Source organism: Trichechus manatus, unplaced genomic scaffold, assembly GCF_000243295.1.
Source record: "Trichechus manatus latirostris isolate Lorelei unplaced genomic scaffold, TriManLat1.0 scaffold00049, whole genome shotgun sequence".
NCBI classification, from domain to species: domain Eukaryota; kingdom Metazoa; phylum Chordata; class Mammalia; order Sirenia; family Trichechidae; genus Trichechus; species Trichechus manatus.
In genome coordinates, this window is record NW_004443985.1 from 11,765,590 (window position 1) to 11,771,356 (window position 5,767).

Genomic DNA, 5,767 nt, shown 5'->3' on the forward strand with positions numbered 1-5,767 from the left:
AAGAAACACTGGCCCTGAAAAGTTTAAACAGTTTTTTGTTTGAAGGTCAGATGATGTTTCAAAAGCATAAAGGATCAGGCTGGCTGCAGTCTATTTCACTTTCCTGGTCATTGGGGCAAGAGACCTTTGTGGCAGCCCCTGGGCCTTCATAAATGCCCTGAACCTCCCTCCTTCCCTAATATTCACTTTTCTGTCTTCACTCCTCACTGTCTTTAAATGTTCAGCCATTCCTTGTGTCTGCCTAACCACCTTCTGCCACCCACATCCTTCCAACTGTTCTCCCCTATAATTAAGTCCTAAAGCACTCAGTCTTAGGTGTGCATTACAAGCCAGTGGCTTTTCTCCTCCACTCAACTTCTGTTGGCCTGCAGCAACTATCATCTGACCTTGAGCAAATCACTTCATTTCTGGGTCTCAGTTTCCTTATCTATAAAATGAAAGAACTGGAGAACATGGTGCCCAAATGTAACATTCAATTACCACAGTTTGCTGTCATAACGACTTTAGAACCTAGGACTCCAGGTGGGACCAAGGCCCTGAGACTAGTTCATCCTCTACAATGATTAATTATAAATTTATAATTATAATTATATATATAATGATTAATTATAAATTCAATTATATTTTTAATAGAGATCTACTTCTCCTACTATAACCCCCCCACCCCACTATAACCAAGCACAGAATCTAACACAGAGTGGATACTCAACAAATAGCATTGCAAAAATGAGTAAAGAAGTGGAACTGGAATGTGTATGAGCATCTCACCTTCTGCTCTTGCTGTGTTCACTCTGGGTAGAATCCACGTCAACACCCAAGCAGTGTCTACCTACTTTGACCAACTTCTTCCTTGTCTCTATGAAACACACTCATAGAAAAAGATAAAGTAAATTAAGAAAAAGACTCACTGTCAATAATACCTGGGATATTACACATCTACTGGCATTGTGTGTGTGTGGCATTTTGGAGCCCTGGTGGCACAATGGTTAAGAGCTTGGCTGCTAACCAAAAGGTCAGCAGTTCAAATCCACCAGCCACTCCTTGAAAACCCTATGGGGCAGTTCTACTCTGTCCTATAGGGTCATTATGAGTCAGAATTGACTGTATGGCAATGGGTTTGGTTTTTTTTGGTTTCACTTCTCTCAAACACACACGTCTTCCACCTTAGAGGGTCTCCTTATCTACTGGGCCATCATTAGGAGGTTACACATGACATCTCGCCATCCTCTCCCATCCAACTGCACTAAATACTGAATTCCTTCCAGAAGTACTGGGAACCATTGTTCTGTACAGCTTGGGAGCTTCCTTCTCCACAGTCCCCTGCCAGCTCAGGATAAATAATGACATGACATCCTTCCCTTCTCTGGATGGCTTCTATTAGAATCACAGAATCATAAAACATTTGAGCCAGAAGCTTCAGCAAGTCAATCCCAATTGGCAATAGATGATCCATCCTCTTGAATGCCCTGTATGATCAGCTCTGGTCAGAGGCATCAGAAGAGAAACAAGCCCTGGATCCAATGTGAGATGAGATAACAAATGCTAATTATTACTTTGCAAAGTTCGATGAAACCCAAGCTCCCCTCCCAGCTTCAGGGAAGCAGACACCATAGTGACTGAAGAGCCTAGGCTTGGGAGTCAGACAGACTTGGGGTTAGTCCCTGACTCTGTTCGTGTAAACTTGAGCAAGTGACATGCTCTCTAGGCCTCAGAATCACCCATAAAATGAGAACAATAATGCCTAACTCATGTAGTAAGACCCATAAGAGAGTCCCCGGAGCTAGAGGGGAAGTCAATAAGGAAGAGCTCAAAAACAATAGAGCTCTCAAATTTTCTAGCTCTGAAGATGGTGGAACCACCAAGGATCAAGAAGGCAAATGTTTGCCCTCACTTGGCCAAGTCACTGTAACAATACACCTACCTACTATCAGAGGTAGTTTAGTAGTTCAGGCTTTACCTTTAATTTACTGGGCGACTCTACAGAGTTTGCTTAACTAGTCTGTACTTTCATTGACTCATTCATTGATGGCACATTATTCCATCTAATTGCTCCTAGGATAATTTTTCTAGATAAATGAATCTGCCACCCCTTTATTTCTCCTTTCTTTCTCAGTTTAAAAGGCTATAACCATGTCAGTCTAATTTATTCATTTACAACAATGGTTTTCAACCCGGGGCAATTTTGCCCCTAGGTACATTTGGCAGTATCTGTAGACATTTTTGATTGTCACAACTAGGGGAAGGTGCTGCTGGCATCTGGCGGGTAGAAGACAGGGGTGCTGCTAAACATCTACAATGCACAGGACAGCCCCTCCGCCCCACAACAAAGCATTATCTGACCTCACATGTCAATAACGCTGAGGTTGAGAAACCCTAACTTAGAGTGAGGTGTTGGGCTTGTGGGAATCGAGACAAGCTTCACTTTAATCAGTAGCTTGGCAGCCTCAATTCTAAGACAAGCACCTGCCATTAAACTTCCTGATTCCTTCCCTCCTCTCTAGCTCTGACAAACAGCTGCTTCAAAATAGTAACATGCAAAGTTTATCTTAAACACAGGGAGTCAAGAAATTCAGAGTTAAGGTTTAAAAAATTCGAGACTGGCACTCTGCTGTTAAAAAAAGACAAAGCCTGAAGGTGCCAGGGTGTGAGCTGGAGACAAAGTGTCAACCAAGCTTTCAACTCCAACTCTGCTACTTTTGGCTTTTGTGGGCTTAGGTCAGACTCTCTCTGCGATCCTGGGGTGGTTGTTCTGTGGTTTCCTTCTGAGTTCTGTAGAACTTGAAGAAACAAACATTGGCAAAATTCAGAGCAGGCCTCAAGAGATAGGGGCATGAGCTATAAATATAGCTCGGAATCTACATTTCTAAACATTTCTCAAATCAAATCACTTAGACGTGGCACTTTATATTCTAGACTCTTAACACTTAAAACACAACTATCGTTTATATTACTTACGTGTTCAATAAATCAATTACTTACGTGTAATTAAAATGCCACGGAAGCAGCAATCAAGAAATCAAATGATGCATTGTATTGGGCAAATATGCTGCAAAAGACCTCTTTAAAGTGTTAAAAAGCAAAGATGTTACCTTGAAGATTAAGGTGCGCCTGACCCAAGCCATGGTGTTTTCAGTCACCTCATATGCATGCGAAAGCTGGACAAAGAATAAGGAAGACTGAAGAAATGACCCCATTGAATTGTGGTGTTGGCAAAGAATACATCTCACGTACTTTGGGCATGTTATTAGGAGGGATCTGTCCCTGGAGAAGAACATCATGCTTGGTAAAGTGGAGGGTCAGCGAAAAAGAGGGAAGACCCTCAACGAGATAGCTTGTGAGGATGGCGCACGACCGGGCAGAGTTTCATTCTGCTGTATGTAGGGTAGCTATGGGTCGGAACCGACTCAATGGCAGCTAACAACAACAGTTAAAATGCCAGTGTTTGAGGATTTTGAGGACTAAGATGCCCCTGACCCAAGCCACAGTGTTTTCATATGCATGTGAAAGCTGGACAATGAATAAGGAAGATCGAAGAAGAACTGATACCTTAAAATTATAGCATTGGCAAAGAATATTGAATATACCATGGCCTGCCAGAAGAACAAACAAATCTGTCTTGGAAGTACAGCCAGAATGCTTCTTAGAAGCGAGGATAGACTTAGTCTCACATACTTTGAACACATTAGAAGGAGGGATCAGTTCCCGGAGAAGGACATCATACTTGGTAAAGTAGAGGGTCAGTGAAAAAGAGGAAGACCATCTACAAGGTGGATTGACACAGTGGCTGCAACAATGGGCTCAAACATAGCAACAATTGTGAAGATGGCATGGGATTGGGAATGTTTCGTTCTGTTGTATGTAAGATTGCTGTGAGTCAGAACTGACTTGACGGCACCTAACAGCAACAATAATTAACATAGAGGCCATGGATGCCCAAGGTAAGACGGTATAGTTGAAAAGCACGGTATTTAGAGACAGAAACAAAGTGGATTTCAGCTCCACCTCTACTATCTATTCACATTTTGAGCAAATTACATAACTTCACTAAGTTTCGCCTTCCCCATCTTTAAACATGGGGAAAACAATCTCTAAACCACAGTGAGCATTGTATACAAAACAATTGTCAGAGCTCTGGAACCTAGCAGCCACTCAAATATTTATACCTTATCAAAAGACAAAAAACCAAAAAACAAACCTGTTGCCATTGAGTCGATTCCAACTCATAGCGACTGTATAGGACAGAATAGAACTGCCTCATAGGGTTTCCAAGCAGGGGCTGTTGGACTTTTTTGTTTGCTGTCAAGCTCTTAACCACTACACCACCAGGGCTCCGTCAAAAGGCAAAGTCTCTTTAATTATGAAGTCATCTATATACACATGAAAAGGTAAACTAAAAAATTCAAGGCCACAAATGACATGGCAGCCTACATTGAGATTGAAGAGGGTCATAAAGAGATCATCTAGGATTACTTAACCCATTAATAATAAATATTACATATAGTCTCTGGGTGGCGCAAATGGTTAAGTGTTCGAGTACTAGCCAAAAGGTTGGCAGTTCAAACTCATCCACTGGTGCCTCGAAAGACAGGCCTGGCAATCTGCTTCTGAAAGATTACAGCCTTGAAAAGCCTATGGAGCAGCTCTACTCTGTCATATGGCATTGCCATGAATCAGAATCGACACAATGGCAACTAACAACAACAACTAACCAAAAAGTTGAAGGATCGAATCCAACCGGTGACACCACAAAAGAAAGGCCTGGTGATCTACTTCCACAAGATTACAGCCGTTGAAAACCCCATGGAGTGCAGTTCTACTCTGAAACACGTGGGATTGCCATGAGTCGAAATTGTCTAGATGGCAATGGGTTTTGTATATATATTTGTATGGAGACAGAAAGGAGGGTCATGTCATAGATTGAATTGTGTCCCCTCAAAATATATGTCAACTTGGATAGGCCATGATTCTGAGTACTGTGTGGTTGTCCTCCATTTTGTGACCCTATTTTGTGATGTGTTGTAAATCCTAACCTCTGTAAGTTAATGAGGCAGGATCAGTATGGGGTGTATTTTTAGTCCCAGTCTTACATGAGGGTGTGATTCAAGTCATACCTTACTCAAGTCACACCCTTAAGAGAGCAGAGAGGGAAGGGATCTCCCTATCACCAAGAAAGAAGAGCTGGAAGCGGAGCATGTCCTGTGGACCCAAGATCCCTGTGCTGAAAACCTCCTAGAACCAGAGGAAGGTTGATGCCAAGACATATGGAGATCTCCAAGGAACACCGGGCCCACAGATGTTGAAAGGAGACAAGGACCTTCTCCTAGAGCCAACAGAGAGAGGAAGCCTTCTCCTAGAGCTGGTACCCTGAATTTAGACTTCTAGCCTCCTAAACTGTGAAAAAATGAATTTCTGTTTGTTAAAGCCATCCACTTGTGGTATTTCTGTTATAGCAGCACTAGGACTAAGACAGGCCAGGATACAAAGGTGGAAAGCCAAGGGCATATTCAGGAGTCCTCAAGGTGTCATAATTAGCTGGACTAGAGCATATTTATAAGGATGTAGTCAGATGTGAAAAAGTAGTTTGGGTCTGTACTAGTTGGTTATCATGACAATAATGATGTATAGTAAACCAACTCAAAACTCAGTGGTACACGTTGAGAAGCAGTTATTCTCATGCTCATGGGTCTGCAGGTCAGCTGAGGTTTGTTTGAGATACATTGGGTTTGGCTGGATAGCTCTGATTCCACTATGGGTCAGGAGGCTTGGA